This window comes from Primulina eburnea, chromosome 1 (genome assembly GCF_022965805.1).
Source record: "Primulina eburnea isolate SZY01 chromosome 1, ASM2296580v1, whole genome shotgun sequence".
Taxonomy (NCBI): Eukaryota; Viridiplantae; Streptophyta; class Magnoliopsida; order Lamiales; family Gesneriaceae; genus Primulina; species Primulina eburnea.
The window spans coordinates 11,854,028-11,876,236 of record NC_133101.1 but is presented as its reverse complement, the minus strand read 5'-3'; the positions used below and the strand labels follow the sequence as shown (position 1 = coordinate 11,876,236).

Sequence of the window (22,209 nt, the reverse complement as noted above, 5' to 3'; positions counted from 1 at the left end):
TCTGTATTCTCCCTAACGTGTGCGGCAGTCGCGCTCGGGCGGTAGAAATATACCGCTCGAGCGCCACGCTTCTGTCTTCGGATGCACCTTCTCGCGCTCGGGCGGTATATTTCTACCGCCCGAGCGCCAACCTTTCTGGCTTCTTCTCCTTGCTAGTCGTATTTGGCGCCCGGCGGTAGAAATCTACCGCTCGAGCGCCGCTTATTCTGTCCAAAGTTCCTTGTCTTCGACACTTTGCTTCCTTCTTGGTTTTTCCGACCATTTTTCCTGCAAATTCGTCACATACAAGTGAGACATGATAAAACGCAAACGATTACTCTAAAATGAACAAAATTTAAATGAAATGCATGCATGCACAAGGCAAACACAAATAAAACTAATGCAATAAACACGTAAAAACACCACCTATCAACCCCCTCATACTAACCTTTTGCTTGCCCTCAAGCAAAATAGGTTAAAGCACGAGACTCTAAATAAACACAACAAAAATAAAAGACTCAAACAAGAACTAACCAACACAATTAAATATCAATGGTGAGTTGACAACTTTTATGATCATGCCTCAGTGAACTTCCGCACATACAAATCATAATCAAGTCAAATCACAAACGAGTACTCATTCTCATCTACACATAAATCTTGACGCTAATTTGAACGTGTGTGTGTGTCATGATGGGTCTAGTCATTCGTACGTCAAATAGATCAAGCATCAAATCATGCGAGTCACTCAATTAACACTTCAATACAAGTCTCACTAGCATGCAACCCCGTGTCCATTCATCACTAACCATAAGTTGAACTTTATCAAATTCTTAAGTGCAGATAAGGGTGTCGAAAAGAAGGAAAATAAGCTCAAGTGGCTAAAAGTCGGGAGTACACCGATCATTTTCATTGTGCAGTCTTCAAGACTTTTCGTCTGACTTTCCTCGTCTCCTTACATCTCCAACTTTTAGCCTAGGAATAGAATTTCATTCCTTTTATTTCGGCTCCCCCTCACCTTACATCTCCTTTTTTTTCTTTTTTCTTTTTCTTTATTTTTTTTTGAATGCACAATTTTCACACATGTACTCCCTAAGCTAAGAATATATATCTTTGGATTACAGCTGGTTAGGAGTATGACATTTTAATTTAGTGCATTGGAAGGGGGGTGAACGTGAAGTTCAGGGCAAATCAAATTTTCTCATTTCAAGGTTCCAATCAGTGACTTATTTCCACGGGTTTACATGCTAAAACAACTCATAAATGATGTCTTTCAAGTTAACCACACAAGACCTTCAAATTTCACCATTTTCTCTACAAAATTCTAGTCCCCACACATATGTGCTCAAAAAGTTCAAATTTTGTACCAAAATTCATGTTTCAACAATCAAGAGTATCATTCATGAAGTGACCCAATTAATGCTTTTCAATTCAAATCATCATTGGCTCATAAACAATGTCTTCTCACCATAAACGACACCAAACAAAAGAAATGCAACGAAACAAAACCAATTAACTAAACAACCAAAACAATCTACCCCCCTCATACTAGACGTGTGCAATGTCCCCATTGCACAAAAGACTAAAACATAGACATGCAAACACAAATGCAGACGAATAAACATGAAAGCGAATAAACATGCTGGACGGAAACAACGAAAAGAAAGAAAAATCAGAAAAGCGGTAAAGGAAAAAAATGCGAAGTAGGGGAAACAGTAAACTCCCCTGATCAAGTGTCATCCTCATCCTGCTCCGGCGGTGGCACTCCTGCGGCCTCCCCATGTTGAGAGTAATCATACTGGAACCGGAATGGGGGAGGGGGTAGCGGAGACGGTGGGATGGTCGATGGGTCAACGCCCCCTTGCACAAGCAGTGAGCGCATCATGGAGTCAATGTGAGACAGATGGTCGGTGACATACGAGTTGAATTGACCCTGATGCGTTTGGAAGGCGAGATTCTCAGCCATCATATCGGTGTGAGTTCTCCGGCGGGGTGGTGGTGGGCGGTGGCGTGGGATGTTGGTGCTAGATCCACCGGCGTTCTCCTCCCGAGAGGGGAATTCACTGATTCGCTTAGCTCGTTTCCGCTGGAGGTCTTCGACACAAATAGGCTTCATGGGTTGCAACCACTTCTCATCATCACGAAACACGACTCCCGCTCTAGCGAACAACTCGGAGATAATGGTGGGGAAGAACAGGCCCACATGACTGTTGTGGGCACTCAGTGTGATTTGTGAATTGATGAGTGTGCCCACGTTGATGGCGTATCCCTCGGTCAACGCATAAAGCAGCACCGCCCGCTCTTTCTGGACCTCGCTCTTATGCGAGACCGGCATCATTCTCCGAGCCACAAATAAATACCACAGGGCAACTTCGGTTTTCAAATACTTCTAGTCAAAACAACTCGGCGAGCCGCCCAATGGTTTCCATATTGCGCCCGGATGGCACAATGTGGCGAGAATCGTATCATAATTCGGGTTAGCAACCAATGTCTGAAAGTGGGAGTCGTCAACCTCCGCCGTCCCTAACAGTGCGTTGATCATCACCGAGTCATATGGTACATGCTTACCTCTCACAAACACCAAACCATTTCGCCCCTCCGCTGCGTTGGCGTAAAATTCGCGAACCACAGACACTACCGCTGCCTTAGGTTGCTCACCGTATTGTTCCCAACCACGCCTTTGCAAATCAACAATAATATCCAAGTATCTGTCCTCTAACTGTCGCCGGACTCCCCTCTCAGCTATTGGGTTGCGATGAATTTTCGCATGCTCGTATCGAGCCCTAGCCTCTATACTAACAAAACGATGTCTATCAAACGCGGGAGACGACGAAGAAGAGCCGGGGTTACCTTTTTGTTTCTTTGGAGCCATAGGAGTGGATGAGAGAGATGGTGGGTGAATCGGAGAAGATGACCGGAGTGATGACGTCTCTTGATTCCCAAAATGGAGTGTGCCACCGGTGTTTGAGCCTTGATGGGTGGGGAGATTTCCTGCAAAAAAAAAATTGAGAAGAGAGTGGGAGAGGGTTAGGGATTTGGGGAGAAAAATTTGGGAATTTTTCGTGCAAAATGAAAGATGGGAAAGAGGATTCGCGCATATAATGCAGTCGCGCTCGGGCGGTAGAAACCTACCGCTCGAGCGCGAACCTCTCTGTTGGTTTTTTTTCAGAGGTACACATGCGCGCTCGGGCGGTAGAAAACTACCGCTCGAGCGCCAACCTCTCGGGATGAATTCTCCCAAGGGAGACGTCCGCGCTCGGGCGGTAGAAAACTACCGCTCGAGCGCGACCCTCACTGTTTTTCTCTAATTTTTTTTTTTTTTTATAAAACAACAGTAAAACAAAATATGCTGACGTGAAAGAAAAAGAAAACTAAATTAAATGCAAAAGAAGGGAAAGGAAAGTAAGTTCTCAATTTATCGTCGAGAGCTAGACGTCGGTATGTCTAGTTCGGCATGTCTTGGAACCGGGTGATTCCAAGTTGTGGCTCAAATGTCCCATCCTTCCCGTCTTTCAATTCTACAGCTCCTGATGGATATACTTTCGAAATCACAAATGGACCAGACCATCGTGATTTCAACTTTCCGGGAAAAAGTCGCAGCCGGGAGTTGTAGAGTAGAACACTTTCACCCTCCTTGAATTCTCTCTCGATGATTCTTTTGTCATGAGCCTTTTTGGTTTTCTCCTTGTAAGACAGTGCAAGATCGTAAGCCAAATTGCGGAACTCCTCCAACTGGTCCAATTGAAGCAAACGCTGTTCACATGCATCAGTAAAATTAAAGTTCAGTGCTTTTGTTGCCCAATATGCCCGATGCTCCAACTCGACAGGTAAATGACATGCTTTACCAAATAACAACCTATACGGTGTAGTGCCTATAGGTGTTTTAAAAGCAGTCCTATACGCCCATAGAGCATCATCTAACCTCACCGACCAGTCTTTCCTACTGACGCCTACCACTTTCTCCAGAATTCTCTTTATCTCTCGGTTTGACACTTCCACTTGACCACTCGTCTGGGGGTGATAAGGGGTAGAGATCTTATGTGTGACACCATATTTGCTTAAAAGTTTTTCAAAGAGTTTGTTGCAAAAATGAGTGCCACCATCACTAATGATTGCTCGTGGTGTTCCAAAGCGGTTAAAAATGTTTTTCTTCAAAAATTTTAGAACCACTTGAGCATCATTAGTGGCGTATGCTTCCGCCTCTACCCACTTAGACACATAATCCACCGCCACCAAAATGTATTTTTTTGTGAAAGAACTAGGAAATGGTCCCATAAAATCTATTCCCCACACATCAAAAACCTCACATTCAATGATATTATTTAAAGGCAATTCGTGACGGTTAGAGATGTTACCTGTCCGTTGGCATTTATCACATGCTAGCACATAAGAACGAGCATCTTTAAAGAGGGTTGGCCAATAAAAGCCACATTCGAGTACCTTAGATGTCGTCCTCGTTGGTCCAAAGTGACCACCTACCTCACGTCATGGCAATGAGTAAGAATCGATCCCATCTCTTCCTCCGCCACACATCTCCGAATCATAGAATCTGCACAAATCTTAAACAAGAAAGGTTCTTCCCAAAAATAATATTTCACGTCCGAAAAGAATTTCTTTCTTTGGTGAAATGTAAGATTTGGGGGAGGTGAGCCTGTAACAAGAAAAGTCGCAAGATTTGCATACCATGGACAATTTTTTACCTCAAACAACTGCTCATCCGGAAACCAATCATTAATCGCATCAGTCACACAATCATTACTGATAAATTCTAATCTAGACAAATGATCTGCAACCACATTCTCAACACCCTTCTTATCTTTTATTTCCACATCAAATTCTTGCAATAATAAAATCCACCGAAGTAAGCGTGGCTTTGCATCTTTCTTTTCAAGTAAATATTTAAGGGCAGAGTGATCAGTAAACACAATTACTTTCGACAAAACAAGATAAGCATGAAACTTGTCAAGTGCAAACACTACTGCAAGTAACTCTTTTTCGGTGGTGGCATAATTCAATTGTGCTTCATCTAGAGTCCTACTTGCATAGTATATGGTGTGAAATACCTTGTTTTGTCTTTGTCCGAGGACAGCACCTACCGCAGTATCGCTGGCGTCGCACATGATCTCGAAGGGCAGATCCCAATCCGGTGCCACCAAGATAGGAGCCGTCACTAAGCGCTCTTTCAACTTCTCGTATGCCTGCAAGCAAGCAGAATTGAAATCAAAAGGCACATCTTTCATGAATAAAGAAGATAAAGGTTTTGCAATTTTAGAAAAATCTTTGATGAAACGTCGGTAAAAACCGGCGTGGCCTAGAAAACTTCTAACTCCCTTTATGGACGCCGGCGGTGGTAAGTTCTTGATAACTTCAACTTTCGCCTTATCCACCTCTATTACGTGCCCCGAAACCTTGTGCCCTAGGACAATTCCCTCTTGTACCATAAAGTGGCATTTTTCCCAATTAAGCACCAAGTTTGTCTCCTCACATCTCCTCAACACTACCTGCAAGTTCTGCAAACAATCATTAAAAGACGAGCCAAAAATCGAGAAGTCATCCATAAATATCTCAAGAAAAGTTTCAATCATATCATGGAATATAGCAGTCATGCATTGCTGAAAAGTGGCAGGGGCATTACACAAACCAAATGGCATCCGTCTAAAAGCAAAAGTGCCATAAGGACAAGTGAAGGTGGTTTTCTCTTGGTCCTCGGGCGCAATCATGATTTGGTTATACCCAGAATACCCATCTAAAAAACAATAGAACTCATGACCCGCTAACCTCTCAAGCATTTGATCAATAAAGGGAAGGGGAAAGTGGTCTTTACGGGTAGTATCATTCAATTTCCTATAATCAATGCACACCCGCCATCCCGTAACAGTCCTAGTGGGTATTAATTCATTATTTTCATTTGTGATAACAGTAATCGCACCTTTCTTTGGCACACACTGAACAGGACTTACCCATGCACTATCAGATATAGGATAGATAATACCTGCGTCGAGAAGCTTAATTGTTTCAGCCTTTACTACCTCTTGCATCTTTGGATTTAATCGTCTTTGAGGTTGCACAAGAGGTGAGCACTTCTCTTCCATCAAGATCTTGTGCATGCAGACGGATGGATTTATTCCTTTGATATCTGCCACCTTCCACGCAAATGCGCCCTTGTGCGCTTTCAAAACTTCCAACAGCTTGTCCTCCATCACATCTGTCAAAGCAGCAGAGATAATGACAGGTAAAGTGTTATTCTCACCTAAGTATACGTACTTGAGGTGTGGAGGCAACGGCTTTAGCTCAAGTGTGGGTGGCTCCTCGATGCTTGACCTTTGAGGGGTCAAATCTCTTCGTTCTCCTAGATCCTCCAGTCGCATCCTCATCGGCTTTCTCCATGGAAGGTTGGCATTCAAGTGTGCCACGATTTCAGCTTTCTCTTCATACAATTCCTCTTCTCCCAATTCAGTGGTGATAGTGGCCTCCACCGGGTCCCTAAAAGTATCCTGCACATAATGAGACACAAGAGAGTCCAAAGCATCAATTCTAAAACAACTATCAGAATGCAGTGTGTGCTTAAGTGCATGAAAAACATCGAAAGTAATCTCATCCTCGCACACTCTCAGTTTCAACTTCCCATCTTGCACATCAATCAGTGCCTTGCCAGTTGCAAGGAACGGTCTACCCAAAATCAGAGGCATCTCCGCATCCTCCTCCATATCAAGCACCACGAAGTCCGCAGGGAAAATGAATTTGTCAACTTTCACTAGCACATCCTCAATCACTCTGCGGGGGTACTTGATAGACCTGTCAGCCAGTTGTAAAGACATCCTCGTCGGCTTAGGCTCTCCTAATCCGAGTTTCCTGAAAACAGATAAGGGCATCAGATTAATACTTGCACCAAGATCACACAACGCTTTAAGAAAAACAACATCACCAATCATGCAAGGGATAGAAAAACTCCCTGGGTCTTTTAGTTTCGGTGGGATTTTGTTTTGCACCAAAGCAGAGCAACTTTCGGTCAAATTTACCGTCATGTGATCCTCCAATTTTCTCTTGTTGGCTAAGATGTACTTCAAAAATTTAGCATAACTAGGCATTTGCATCAAAGCATCGGCAAAAGGAATATTAATATGCAATTTTTTAAACACTTCTAAAAACTTACCGAATTGTGCATCTAGTTTTGCCTTTTTTAATGCTGCAGGAAAAGGTGGAGGGATAACAATCTTAGGTTGTGCAGTGAGTGCTGGTGTAGAGTTAGATGACTTACCTTGAGACGTCGCAGCATGTTCATCCGGCACTTGGCTTTTCTCTTTTTCTCTAGGCTCCAAAACTTTTCCGCTCTTCAACTCAATGGCCTTCACTTGCTCTTTTGGATTAGTCTCGGTATTACTTGGCAAGGTGCCCGGCTCTCTACTTGCTATCATCTTGGCCAACTGTCCAATTTGATTCTCGAGCCCCTTTATTGATGCATCTTGGTTTTGGAGTCGAGTTTCAGTGGATGAGATAAACTTAGACATCATTTGTTCCAAGTTGGACTTTTCTTCTCTAGGAGGAACGGATCTGTACATCGGTTGTTTCCCATATTGTTGTCCTCCTTGCGGCCTATTATGACTGTTTTGACCGCCCCATGAGAAGTTGGGATGTTGCCTCCACCCAGGATTATATGTGTTCGAGTAAGGGTCATTCCTTGGGCGGTTTTGGACTCCCACTTGATTCACCGGTGCCTCATCTTGCACATAGAAGGGATTTCCATCTTGACAGTCTTTCACATAGTGTTCCCCTCCACACTTCTCACAGAATATCTCTTGAAGACGCATAGCCGTGCCACTCACGTTCAAGCCGTCTATTTTCCTGTTTAAAGCGTCAAGTTGTGCCGTAATAACAAAAAAATCAGTTACCTGATGAACTCCGGCACTTCTCCGCTGGTTGTTCCTGTCAGATTGAGGATGATAGCTGCTCGCAGCCATCTCCTCCAACAACTCATATCCTTCTTCCGCAGTCTTCCTCAAAAGGTACCCACACGCAGCAGCATCTATCATAGTACGGTTAGGAGTAAGCAAACCGTAATAAAAGGTTTGAACGACTAACCCAAGTGGCAACTCGTGATGTGGGCATCTTCGTAATAGATCTTTGAAACGCTCCCACGCCTCATATAGTGACTCTTGATCGAACTGAGCAAATGTTGTGATGTCTGCCCGCAGCTTCATGGTCTTCGACGGAGGAAAGTATTTGATGAGAAACGCCTTCGCCATGTCCTCCCATGTAGCTATCGAACCTACAGGTAAACAATTCAACCAAGCTTTAGCTTTATCACGCAAAGAGAAAGGAAATAAACGCAGTCTAACAGCATCATCAGAAACTCCATTAAATTTAAAAGTATCGCAAATCTCAAGAAAATCCGCGATGTGTGTGTTTGGATCGTCCACAGTAGTTCCTCCAAATTGGACGGTGTTCTGAATCATCTGGATAATGGCTGGTTTGATTTCGAAGTGATTTTCCCGCACGATAGGTCTCACAATGCTAGGGCGTGCACCCTCCAAAGAAGGTTGGGCATACTCCAGCATTGGTATGCGGCGTGGCATCTCGATATGTCTCTCCTCACGCTGTTCCTCCTCGCGTTCTGGCTCGTGTCTCTCCATAAGTTCTTTAAGCCTCTGCTGTTGTCTCCTTCTGCGGAAGGTTCTTTCAATTTCAGGATCGAATTCAAGCTCCACGTCAAGTGACTTTGGCATGCACTGGAAGGGATATCTGTAAGAAAATGTGAAGTGTTATCTCAAGAGAAATGAAATAATGCTAAAGGAAATAACTAAAAATAAAATTGTAGATTAACAATCCCCGGCAACGGCGCCAAAAACTTGATCGAGCAAAACTTGCACAGTAAAATCCTCAATAAAAATATGATTTTGTATGCTCAAAATAAATCGCAAGTGCACGATGTCAAGTTATAATATAGTGTTCGTGAGTACGAGTATCGTTCCACTGAAGACTGTGTTTAACAATTATTATTTTAGTTATTAAAACTTTAGCGACGAAAGGTGATTTGTTTGTTTTATGACTAATAAAATTCAAGAAAATTTAAATAAACAAGTTCAAAGATTAAATGATCAAATATGACTGCTAAATCGATGGATTAAATTTCAAATTATAAAAGAATTTGTTGGGAATTCTGGTTCACCTACCCCTTATTAATTAATTAATTCGTTCGATTGTGTTCTATGCTTCCGACAGGATTTCCTATTCAATTGAACACACTCTCTCGAGCTATGCCAAACTAATTCACTCAATGAAGTAATTAAATGTCTTTAATTATTTATCAAGAATGAACCGCATTTCGATTGATGAAATCCCCTAGTTTTCGACCCTAAGGACTATGACTATCGGCACGTATCCAATTTCATATGTCTATGCAAATTGTAGATCCGCAGATTATACTACTCGATCCTATCACTAGTTATTCTCTCGAACTCACTCGTGATATAAAATTGTCGTAAAAGTTAGCTACGCTCAACGACACAATGAAAATCGTAGAATAATCAAGAATAAATCACAAACCGAAATATAAATTAACCAACTGAAAGTTTGGGGTAGGATCCCCTTTAATCCCAACAAATATTAAAGTTAGCTACTAGAATTCATAATGAAAATAAGCAAAACAATATTTAAACAACGGAAAATAAACTAGAAATACGAGACGTGACGAAATCTGCGAAGAACGATGCTCGGAAACCGTCGAATCTTCAATCCAAGTGCAAAAGCTCTCCAAAAACTCCTTGTGCTCCTTCAATAATGTCTGAATAATGCTCAAAAGTCGACCGAGATCTTTCCATAACAGCCACCCTCCAAAATTAAGGTAAGAAATCGCGCACCATAATCTTCCCAAAATAGGCGGCGCTCGGGCGGTAGAAAAGTGCCGCTCGAGCGCCAAACTTTCTGTATTCTCCCTAACTTGTGCGGCAGTCGCGCTCGGGCGGTAGAAATATACCGCTCGAGCGCCACGCTTCTGTCTTCGGATGCACCTTCTCGCGCTCGGGCGGTATATTTCTACCCCCCGAGCGCCAACCTTTCTGGCTTCTTCTCCTTGTTAGTCGTATTTGGCGCCCGGGCGGTAGAAATCTACCGCTCGAGCGCCGCTTATTCTGTCCAAAGTTCCTTGTCTTCGACACTTTGCTTCCTTCTTGGTTTTTCCGACCATTTTTCCTGCAAATTCGTCACATACAAGTGAGACATGATAAAACGCAAACGATTACTCTAAAATGAACAAAATTTAAATGAAATGCATGCATGCACAAGGCAAACACAAATAAAACTAATGCAATAAACACGTAAAAACACCACCTATCAACCCCCTTGGGGGATTGTTGGAAATTTGAATCAAATTTCGAATTTAAATAAAAATTATGTCTCATGAATGTGGGAGTGTCTTTTGGCTCTCCACATTCTTGAGTTAATTGTGGCTCATAATTGTAGAAATGTCTTTTGACTTTTCAGATTTTTGAGTTAATTGAAAACATTTGACTCTTCATATTCTTAAGTTAATGGGAAGATTAATTGTGTTAATTAATCTTTCATGACTCTTGGTGTGAATTTGAGGCTTATTAATGGTGTGTTCATTTCTTCATTTCATATATATGAAAATCTTATCTCTTTCAAGCATTCTCTTGCATCTCAGATTGTTAGCTTTTCATTTGGCATACATTAAATTTTGGTGATAAATCGAAGTTACGTTTTCAGTTCGCCGTAGTAATGCCTCGTGCTAAGTCATTGCTGGTTGTTCCGTTGTATACTGGGAAATAGACGTCCAAAACGATCCTCGAAGCACATACAGGAGGGGACACATCTGTTTTAAGAACACTGTACTTCGTACGGCCTCAGTTTGGTTTACTTAAAGCTTTGCTCTACTATGTTTTCTTCACCATTTAGTTCACTGGTTTTTACAAAAGTTTAATGTACTTTATCGTTCGACATATTGTGCAACACTTTGAAGTGAAGATCCATTTATGAACTGCAAGAGAATACGGTTAAAGAAAATCTTTTTCCTCGGAGAGGAAGACCAGATTTGGCAATCAACTCCAATTTGTTTTCAATTTTTTTTCAGCATTTTCATGATCGCCTTTTACAATTCTAGATCAGACGTATTTTCACAACCCTAAACTTAGTTTTGTCATTTAACAAATATTCTGGCTTGGTTTTTCACATCCCTAAACTTTTTTTAAAAATATCATTTAACAAGTATTTCAGGGTAATTATATTCATCTATTTTTTGAAGACGTTGAATCAATTCCCAGGCTGACATATTGAAGTTTTCAATCCCTAAATCATAGGTATAAATAGTAATATTATGAATGTGATCGATGTCAGCTCTGAATCCAGCGTGTCTGCACAAATGAGACTATATATAACAGATTCTGTTATAAATCAATTCGTCTTTATGATCGTCTAACAAAATAGAAAACCCAAGTTGTTAGAAGAGTTCATCGCCTTTTTTTGTAAGATTATTCACTCCTTGCGGCGATCCAAATATAGGACGTAGTATAACCAAAGCATCTAGCAATGACAATCCAATTAATGGTTGGTTTTTAGACGAATAATTCAACTAAGAAAGACACCCTATGATACGTACCACTCCATGTACATCCTAAATAGTTGTGCTCTTATCAATGTACTTTTTAGCAGCAATGGAGCAGGCTAGGAACTTGTCATTAAACGTCCTCTCGAATTCTTGAACATGATATTTTAGATGCCCATCAATAGTCGTGACTTGCAACAACTTGGTTGCATCCACTTGCCAGAGCATTCCAATATAAACTGGCCTGCCATCCCATGATTCTCATGCGGATAGTATTTTAAGACCTCGCTTTTCTCCTTGAAATCAAAATCCTAGCTAAAAATTTGTAAATAAAATATTTTAAATCGTACAATAGTTCAAACTCTATCTTTTAAACGTTAGATTATTCAATCAATATATATGATTATCTGATGTGTAATATGATAATAAATACCTCCAAAAGAGTGTCACCACTGAAGTTCTTCCTCCACTTAAGTATATCATCCCACATTTCCCTTGTTTTTTCAATGTCGAATCCAGACCTTCATAAACCTGCATAATCAGAGAAATATAACATGAACCGCCTTCTGTTTTTGTGTTTGAAGAGACTAGTTTCATATGATTCAAAAATCACTTTTTTTTTACTTGAAACTTATTGTTTTATTTTCTTCAAAAGGTTCTATATGGGGCTGATCACTGTAAATCGGAACTCGTTTTCATAGTGATATGATGAAGTTCGGGAGTGTTTGTTGGTTTCAAATGCGGCATATTGAAATATAAATATGAAAATTAAAATTAAAATCGGACACTGAGATTCACATGAAAAATTACTAAAAATTATTAAGGTAAAAATCACGAGTAAGATGAAATGAATTTAACTATAATATTTTATAGTGTATAAACATTCACCGTGCTTCCAAAGAGAATAAGAGCAAATATCTCACAAATATTATAGAAATAATTCGGATAAGAGAGAAAAACTTGAGAATTGGGATTCTCGTTTGAGAACATGATGCTTGTAACGTCGAATGAGATGCATCTCCGGTGTGAACATTGAAGTTACATGTGAATTTTCTTCACAACACGTTGTCAAATCCGACTTCTCCATTGCACAATTTTGAAGAATAAAACATGTCACCTACCATCATAAATGATGTAGAGAAAATGCATGTGCTCCTTACCGACATCCATCAACCATTCACATTCTCTCACATGGAGATTTGATTGAAAGTTAAACATATATCCACACATTATTTTCATTATTATCATTCTCTGCTGCTTATGTTTTCGTTAGGACACTTGAGGATATACACCACTCAAACTTTTCTATGTTCACTGGCTTGTTCATAACATCAGCTATGTTATCTTTTATATGGATCTTTTTCATATCTACACTTACTTCCTCTACAAATTCTCGCACAAAATAAAATTGAACTCCAATGTCCTGGAATGAAAGACTGGATTTCTTACGATGTGCAAGACACTTCGATTGTCACAAAACAAATAAACTTTCTCTTGTTTGTATCTGATCTCCTCCTATAATCTTTTAATTCATATTGCCTTCTTGCAAGCTTGAGTATCTGTCATATATTATGTCTTCGTTCTAGATAATATCACAATTGTTTTGCAGTTTTGAAACCTAGATTATTGTCCCTTACAAATGTAAACACATAACCAGTAATAGATTTTCTCTTATCAGGATCACCTGCATAATTTGAATCGACTTAGCCCTAAGTGTAAAATCTGATCCTCCATAACATAATGGAGTGTTTGAGGTACCCTTAATGTATTTAAATATCATCTTAACAATACTCCAATGCTCTCATCCAAGATTTGTCATGTATCGACCAACGGTTCTCACTGCTTAAGTAATGTCTGGCCTTGTACAGATCATGACGAATATAAAACTTCCCATTGGTGATGTACATAGTACTAAAGACATCTTCATCCTCTCTGCTTCATTGCTAGCAAACATATCCAAAGATAACTCGAAGTTAACAGGACGAAGGGTCAAGATTGGCTATCTTTCATGTTGAAGCGTTGCAAGACTTTCCGTCAACTAATTTTTTTGGGAAAACCAAATCTTTTTCTTACTTCTGTCTTAGTGAAATTGCATTCCTAAATCTTGTTTTCTGGTCACAGGTCCTTCATATCAAACTCCCTAGACAACTGTGCCTTCAATTCTTGAACTGATCTTTGTTGGGGCCTACAACCAACATATCATCCATATACAATAACAAAATGATATAATCATCACCAAACCTCTTGAAATATGTACAAGGTTTTGCATTAAGTATGTTGTATCCAAAGTTCATGATATAAGAATCAAATCTCTTGTACCAACAACTCGGCGCATGTTTGAGACTGTACAAAAAATTGTTCAACCTGCAAACCACGTCCGCTCTTTGCTTTTTTTCCACAAAACCTTCACATATAGACTTTTTCTTCAAGATCTCCATGAAAAAATGTTGTTTTTACATCTAGATGTTCTAGATGTATATCAAAAACCACACCTAATATCAACACCACTCTGAATTTAGTAAGCCGAACCACAAGAGAAAATATATCATTGAAGTCAATATCTTCTTTCTGAGCATACTTTTTTACTACCAATCTAACACGATACCGCTCTACTTGATCATCATCATCACGCTTGATCTTTATATACCTATCTGTTACTAATGATTTTCCTCCTTCATGGTAGTGTAACAAGGTCTAAAGTTTTATTCATGTATAATACATCCAATTTTTTCTGCATTGTTATCATCCACGGGGTACATCCGAGTTTTGATAAATCTCATGGAAACTCGATGGACCACCATCTTCTGTTAATAGATAATATGATATATTTCTTTGAGTGACATAATCTGAAAGGCAACCTGGAGGTATTCTTTATCGAGTTGACTGCCTCACTTTGGAAACCTCATACTCAACATGTTCTTGTTTCTTGTGTTCCGATACTGCTTCATAAGAAATTTGATGCAAATGAGAATAATCATTCAGCATCCTAGTCCACATCTCCATCGGAGTCTTCAAATCAATCGCCACTGAAGGAAGACCAATTGATGATATAACTTGTGGTCTTGAGTGCTTCTGCCCAAAATGACGTGGCTAAACTCGCAGAACATGGCTCTTCTTTTGTCTAACAAGATTCTGTTTATCCTCTCTACCACTCCATTATGTTGAGGTGTGTAAGCTGTCGTGAACTGTCTTTTGATATTCTTATGTTGACAAAATGCATCAAATTTGTCATTGGTATATTCTCCTCGATTTTCAATTCTCAAACACTTGATTTTTTTTTTCAGAATCAAGTTCAACTCATGCTTTAAAATATTTGAAAACTGGAAAAACATCTAATTTCTTCTTGATTGGACACATCCAACATCTCCTAAAGAAATTATCAATGAACGAGACAAAGTATCTTTCTCCTCCTAGAGATGCAATTGGTGCTTGTCAAATGTCAGAATGAATCAGCACCAATATTCTTTTGCTTGTGGAAGTGGAAGTACCACAATTTAACCTTTGTTTTTACTGGTAACACAATCATAAAAAAAGGATATAGACACTTTTGTAGCCCAGATAACAACTTCTGTTCTATGTCGCAATAAAATGTTAATTCTTCTTCTATACCAATCGGTGCAACCGTTAGTTCTACATCTTTTTGTATTTATCCAGAACGTAAATACAGATTTGCAACAACCTTTTTCGCTTTCATAATCACAAGCACGTCTTTCACAATTTTCATGATCTCGTTCTTGATACGAGTTTTGCACTCAATATCATCCAATTGCCCCAATGATAAAAGATTCTTCGTCAATCATTTCATATGTTGTACCTCCTATATGATTTGAATAGTGTTATCAAACATTTTTATTTTCATGATACAGACTCCAACTATTTCCATGTCATGATCATTTTTCATGAACACAGATTCTCCTGAGACTGGTTCATACTGATCAAACTATTCCTTTCGAGACGTCATGTGTCGCTCCTTAATCCATAATTTATGTGTCACAAAATTTGTGTATGCCTTCTGTAATTGTTGTTACTTCGCTTAATAATATTTCACCATAACTCGAAGTACTGACACATTTCCTTGAGAACAATTCTCGATACTCTTATACTCTTTCTTAAAGTTCTCTTTACTACCATATTTAAAGCGGTAAATATTTTTCTTCTCACTTCTCGACAGTGATATACCATGCATATGGCTCCCACTGGACTCACATTTCATCTCATTCCACTTCTAATAGTTCGTGATTTCTCTCGGTCTACCTCCAATAGCCATCAAGCAATTCTCTTTTCTTAAAATTGTTTGCATCTTTATTTTGCCATTGAAATTTTTTATCTCGTATATATCCGTCATTTTTTCTACAATAATTTATTAGATTGGAAAAAATAATCTCGCATTAATAGAAAATCAAAAAAATATTTTTTGATGTGGAAAATCAGTCAAGGATCCAACCACATATCATACTCAGAATTGTAAGAAATTTTAAACTAAGGCTTTGATATAACTTGTTGATCCCAGGTGCGGCATCTTGGGATATAAATATGAAAACAAAAATTAAAATTGGACACTGAGATTTACGCGAAAAACTCCTAGAAACTATTAAGGTAAAAACTACGGACAAGATGAAAAAAATTCACTATAATATTTTATAATGTACAACCACTCACCGTGTTTTTAAAGAGAAGACATACTCTCTTGATACAGGAGAACATATATCTGGAAAATTTATAGAAATAATTAGGAACGATAGAAACTTAAGAATTGAGATTCTCGATTTGAGAACGGGATGCTTGTAAAGTCGAATGATATATATATCATTCATAGTTTTAACTATTCTTGTCCTTTGGTTTTGCAATTCATACAACGGGGCGTGTAAAATTACACTAAAGTTGCTGCATGATGTAAAAATATTAAAAATATATAATTAATATCGGTTATACCTTTTGTTAAAACGTGATCCACTCAAATGGTTGAGACATGCCTAAGATTTAACCCATTCGGATGTCGGTAGGTGCATTAAATGCACAAGTGGCAGCAAAAGAAAAAAAACGTGGGCTGCTCAAAGGTTTCGTGGAAAGATGGAAGACGCGTTTTATACGCGTCTTCACACGGTCAAGGGGCTCTATAAATAGAGCTCCTCCCTTCATTTGGAAATCATCCCTTCTTCGAGTTTTCTCTCATCTTATAAGCGTTTGAGTGCTTAGTTCTATAATATTTGTGAGGTGTTTTGTTCTCCTGTATTAAGAGAGTGTGTGTTCTCTTTGGAAACACAGTGAGTGAGTTGTACACCACAAAATATTATAGTGGAAATCTTTTCATCTTGCCCGTGGTTTTTACCCTAATTTATTTTAGGGGTTTTCCACGTAAATCTCGGTGTCCAGTTATTCTTTATTTTCCGGTTTTTACTATCTCAAATTCCGCACGTGGGACCAACAAGTGGTATCAGAGCCTTGGTTTAAAATTTCTTAAAATTATGAGTATGCTCTGTGGTTGCAGCCTAGAATGATCTTCCACATCAGAAAATATTTTTTGAGATTTTTTATTTAAGGCGGGATTATTTTGTCCGGTCTACTAAAATTGTTGTAGACATAATGGCGGGAAGGTACGAGATAGCAAAGTTCAATGGAAGCAATTTTATGTTGTGGAAAATAAAGATACAAGCAGTTTTAAGAAAAGAGAATTGCTTGGCGGCTATTGGAGATAGACCGGTGGAGATTGCGGATGATGGAAGGTGGAATGAGATGAATGATAATGCCGTTGCCAATTTACACTTGGCAATAGCAGACGAAGTTTTGTCAAGTATCTCTGAGATAAAAACAGCCAAAGTTATCTGGGATACTCTGACAAAGATGTACGAGGTCAAGTCCCTACACAACATGATTTTCCTAAAGAGAAGGCTTTATACTCTTCGGATGGCGGAATCCTCATCGATGACCGACCATATCAACACACTAAATACCCTATTTGCCCAAGTCACTTCCATGGGGCATAAAATAGGGGAAAATGAACGTGCGGAGCTTCTACGTAAAAGTCTACCAGATTCATATGATCAACTTATCATCAACATTACCAACAATATTCTTATGTGCTTTCTAAGATTCGACGATGTCTTAACTGCGGTTCTCGGAGAAGAAAGCTGGCGCAAGAATAAGGAAGATAGATTGGTAACATCGAAGCAGGCAGAGGCTTTACCGATGATAAGAGGAAGATTCATGGACCGTGACTCCAGTGAGAGCCAAAGACGAGGTAGATCAAAGTCTAGAAGTAAGAAGAAAAATATTTACTGCTTCAAATGTGGCAGTAAAGGGCACTTCAAGAAAGAGTGTACGAGTATCGAGAAGAGTTCTCAAGGAAATGTGGCCAGTACTTCAGGCGGTGGTGAAATATTATTCAGTGAAGCGGCAACTGTTGCGGAAGGCAGACACAAATTTTGTGATACGTGGATTATGGATTCAGGAGCGACGTGGCACATGACATCTCACAGAGAATGGTTTGATCATTATGAACCAGTCTCAGGAGGATTTGTATTCATGGGAAATGACCATGCCTTGGAAATCGCTGGGGTCGGTACTATCAAAATTAAAATGTTTGATGGCACCATTCGCACCATACAGGAGGTACGACATGTGAAAGGACTGACGAAAAATCTTTTGTCCTTGGGGCAATTGGATGACATCGGGTGCAAAACTCGTATCGAGAACGGGATCATGAAAATTGTGAAGGGCGCGCTTGTGGTTATGAAGGCTGAAAAAGTTGCTGCAAATCTGTATGTACTTTTGGGGAAAACACACAAAGAGGCAGAACTAGCTGTTGCATCAATTGGTTCAGGAGAAGAATTAACAGTGTTATGGCATAGAAAGCTCGGGCATATGTCAGAACGGGGGTTGAAAATTCTCTCAGAACGGAAGCTGCTGTCGGGACTTAAAAAAGTGTCACTACCCTTTTGTGAGCATTGTGTTACCAGTAAACAACACAGATTAAAGTTTGGCACTTCTACTGCCAGGAGCAAAAGCATATTGGACCTGATTCATTCGGATGTTTGGCAAGCACCAGTTGTATCCCTAGGAGGAGCGAGATACTTTGTCTCGTTCATTGACGATTTCTCTAGGAAATGTTGGGTGTATCCAATCAAGAAGAAATCAGATGTTTTCCAAATCTTCAGAGAATTCAAAGCGCGGGTTGAACTTGATTCTGAAAAGAAAATCAAGTGTCTGAGGACTGACAATGGAGGAGAATATACCAGTGACGAGTTTGATGCATTTTGTCAATATGAGGGCATCAAGTGACAGTTCACGGCGGCTTACACACCTCAACAGAATGGAGTGGCGGAGCGGATGAATAGAACCTTGTTGGACAGAACAAGAGCTATGTTGAGGACTGCGGGGCTAGAAAAGTCATTTTGGGCGGAAGCAGTTAAAACCGCTTGTTATATTATCAATCGTTCTCCTTCAGTGGCGATTGATCTGAAGACTCCGATGGAGATGTGGACCGGGAAGCCGACAGATTATTCTCATTTGCATACATTTGGAAGTCATGTGTACGTTCTGTACAATAAGCAAGAAAGATCAAAGTTGGATTCGAAATCCAGAAAATGTATCTTCTTGGGTTATGCTGATGGAGTAAAGGGGTTTCGCTTGTGGGATCCTACTGTTCACAAGCTTGTCATCAGCAGGGATGTTATCTTCGAGGAAGATAAAGTAAAGGGAGACAAAGGCACACTGAATTCAGAAACTACTATATTTCAGGTGGAGAATAAGACAGACGAAGGTCAAGTTTCTTGTGAAGCAGTACCAGAGCACGAAGAACAAGAACATGTTGAGTCTGAAGTTTCCAATGTGAGGCAGTCAACTCGAGACAGAAGACCACCAGGTTGGCTTTCAGATTATATCACTGAAAGCAACATTGCATATTGTCTATTATCAGAGGATGGCGAGCCATTGAGTTTCCACGAGGCTACTCAAAGCTCGGATGTATCCTCGTGGATGATAGCAATGCAAGAAGAATTGGAGGCATTAGACAGGAATAAAACTTGGGATCTTGTTACACTACCACGAGGGAGGAAAGCCATTGGAAACAGATGGGTCTATAAGATCAAGCATGATGGCAATAACCAAGTGGAGCGGTATCGTGCTAGATTGGTGGTAAAAGGGTATGCTCAGAAAGAAGGCATTGACTTCAATGAGATATTTTCTCCTGTGGTTCGGCTTACAACAGTCAGAGTGGTGCTGGCATTTTGTGCGGTGTTTGACCTACATCTAGAACAGCTAGATGTGAAAACAACATTTCTTCATGGAGATCTTGATGAAGAAATATATATGCTCCAGCCAGAAGGTTTTGCGGAAAAAGGCAAAGAGAACTTGGTTTGCAGGTTGAAGAAATCTATGTATGGTCTCAAACAGGCGCCTAGTTATTGGTACAAGAGATTTGATTCCTATATCATGAGCCTTGGATACAACAGATTGAGTGCAGACCCTTGTACGTATTTCAAGAGGTCTGGTGATGATTATATCATTTTGCTGTTGTATGTGGACGACATGTTGGTAGCAGGCCCCAACAAAGATCAGGTCCAAGGATTGAAGGCACAGTTGGCTAGGGAATTTGATATCAAGGACTTGGGACCAGCAAACAAGATTCTAGGGATGCAAGTTCACCGAGATAGAAGTAACACAAATATTTGGCTTTCCCAGAAAAATTATTTGAAGAAAATCTTGCAACGCTTCAACATACAAGATAGTAAGCCAATTTCGACCCCTCTTCCTGTTAACTTCAAGTTATCCTCCGAGATGTGTCCTAGCAGTGAAGCAGAGAGGATGGAGATGTCTCGAGTACCGTATGCATCAGCAGTGGGAAGTTTGATGTTCGCTATGATCTGTACAAGACCGGACATTGCTCAAGCAGTGGGATCAGTTAGTCGGTATATGGCGAATCCTGGAAGAGAGCATTGGAGCGCTGTTAAGAGGATCCTTAGATACATTAAGGGTACCTCGAATGCTGCATTATGTCATGGAGGATCAGATTTTACACTCAGGGGCTATGTCGATTCAGATTAGCAGGTGATCCTGATAAGAGAAAATCTACTACTGGTTATGTGTTTACGATTGCAGGAGGAGCAGTAAGCTGGGTTTCAAAACTGCAGACAGTTGTGGCGTTATCTACAACAGATGCAGAATACATGGCAGCTACTCAAGCTTGCAAGGAGGCAATATGGACTAAAAGGTTATTGGAGGAGATCGGGCACAAACAAGAGAATGTTTCTTTGTTTTGTGACAGTCAGAGTGCCTTGCACATCGCAAGAAATCCAGCCTTTCATTCCAGGACGAAACACATTGGAGTCCAATTTCACTTTGTGCGGGAATTAGTAGAAGAAGGAAGCGTGGATATGCAGAAGATCCATACGAAGGACAACATAGCTGATTTTCTGACCAAGCCAGTGAACACTGATAAGTTTGAGTGGTGTAGATCCTCAAGTGGTCTAGCAGAAACGTAAGCAGCAGGAAATGACAAGATTGAAAGGATGTATGGAGATGTGTTTGATTCTCAATCAAATTTCCAAGTGGGAGAAATGTCGGTAGGTGCATTAAATGCACAAGTGGCAGCAAAAGAAAAAAAAACGTGGGCTGCTCAAAGGTTTCGTGGAAAGATGGAAGACGCGTTTTATACGCGTCTTCACACGGTCAAGGGGCTCTATAAGTAGAGCTCCTCCCTTCATTTGGAAATCATCCCTTCTTCGAGTTTTCTCTCATCTTATAAGCATTTGAGTGCTTAGTTCTATAATATTTGTGAGGTGTTTTGTTCTCCTGTATTAAGAGAGTGTGTGTTCTCTTTGGAAACACAGTGAGTGAGTTGTACACCACAAAATATTAGAGTGGAAATCTTTTCATCTTGCCCGTGGTTTTTACCCTAATTTATTTTAGGGGTTTTCCACGTAAATCTCGATGTCCAGTTATTCTTTATTTTCCGGTTTTTACTATCTCAAATTCAGCAAGTGAGACCAACATCGGACACATGAATCTTTTAACCTTTATCTGATGCATGGAATGAAAAAGAAAGATACCTCAACAGCGTATGATAGTCATCATGTTTTGAAAGGAGTAATTCTTCCAGGATCAGCACCTGACGAAAGCGTCCACGACCCGTAATTCATCGGCATGATCATGCTCATCCTCGAACACAACAGACATAACTCTGCTATTACGCCTCTAATTTTTGGTCAAGGAGCTTCTGAACTTGGTCGATGCATCGATCGCCTTCTTCTTGAAGGATACCATCCTCGTCTTCCTCTCATCCTCCAAGTTTTCGACATCAATCTTCTCAAGACCTGCAAAATAATTCAACACAAAATGTAACATTAACTGGTATATATTTTTTTATCCGTCTCAAAGGGATTCGTGCAAAAAAAAAATTTGCTTACTCGACCTAAGATGATGTTCGACAGGTCCTGAGATTGTGTCACTCATGATTATACAATTGACAGGTTTGCTGAGAAATATTTATACTGTCCCAATAGCCGCAAACTTCAGACGGCCTACAAAACTAGCAGAAAGCTTATATTCCACAAATATCGGGCTTTCGATCATCATTTTTGCATAACGATAGAGCAGTCGAAATTTGGTGATTGGACGACTCAAGCTCTCGTTGTTTCCAATTTCATACGAGCACATATATATGGTTTCATTTATTT

The 22,209-nt window shown here is 40.0% G+C and overlaps 1 non-coding gene and 1 pseudogene across 1 annotated transcript; one reads left to right on the top strand and one right to left on the bottom strand.

Moving 5' to 3' along the window:
• The first annotated feature begins 8,067 nt into the window (after positions 1-8,067).
• Positions 8,068-8,173, top strand: LOC140814975 (small nucleolar RNA R71). Its single transcript, XR_012114228.1, has one exon. It is a non-coding gene; the product is annotated as a small nucleolar RNA R71 (small nucleolar RNA).
• A 3,015-nt stretch (positions 8,174-11,188) lies between these two features.
• LOC140804196 (phosphatidylinositol/phosphatidylcholine transfer protein SFH3-like) lies at positions 11,189-21,985 on the bottom strand (annotated as a pseudogene).
• Positions 21,986-22,209: the final 224 nt, after the last annotated feature.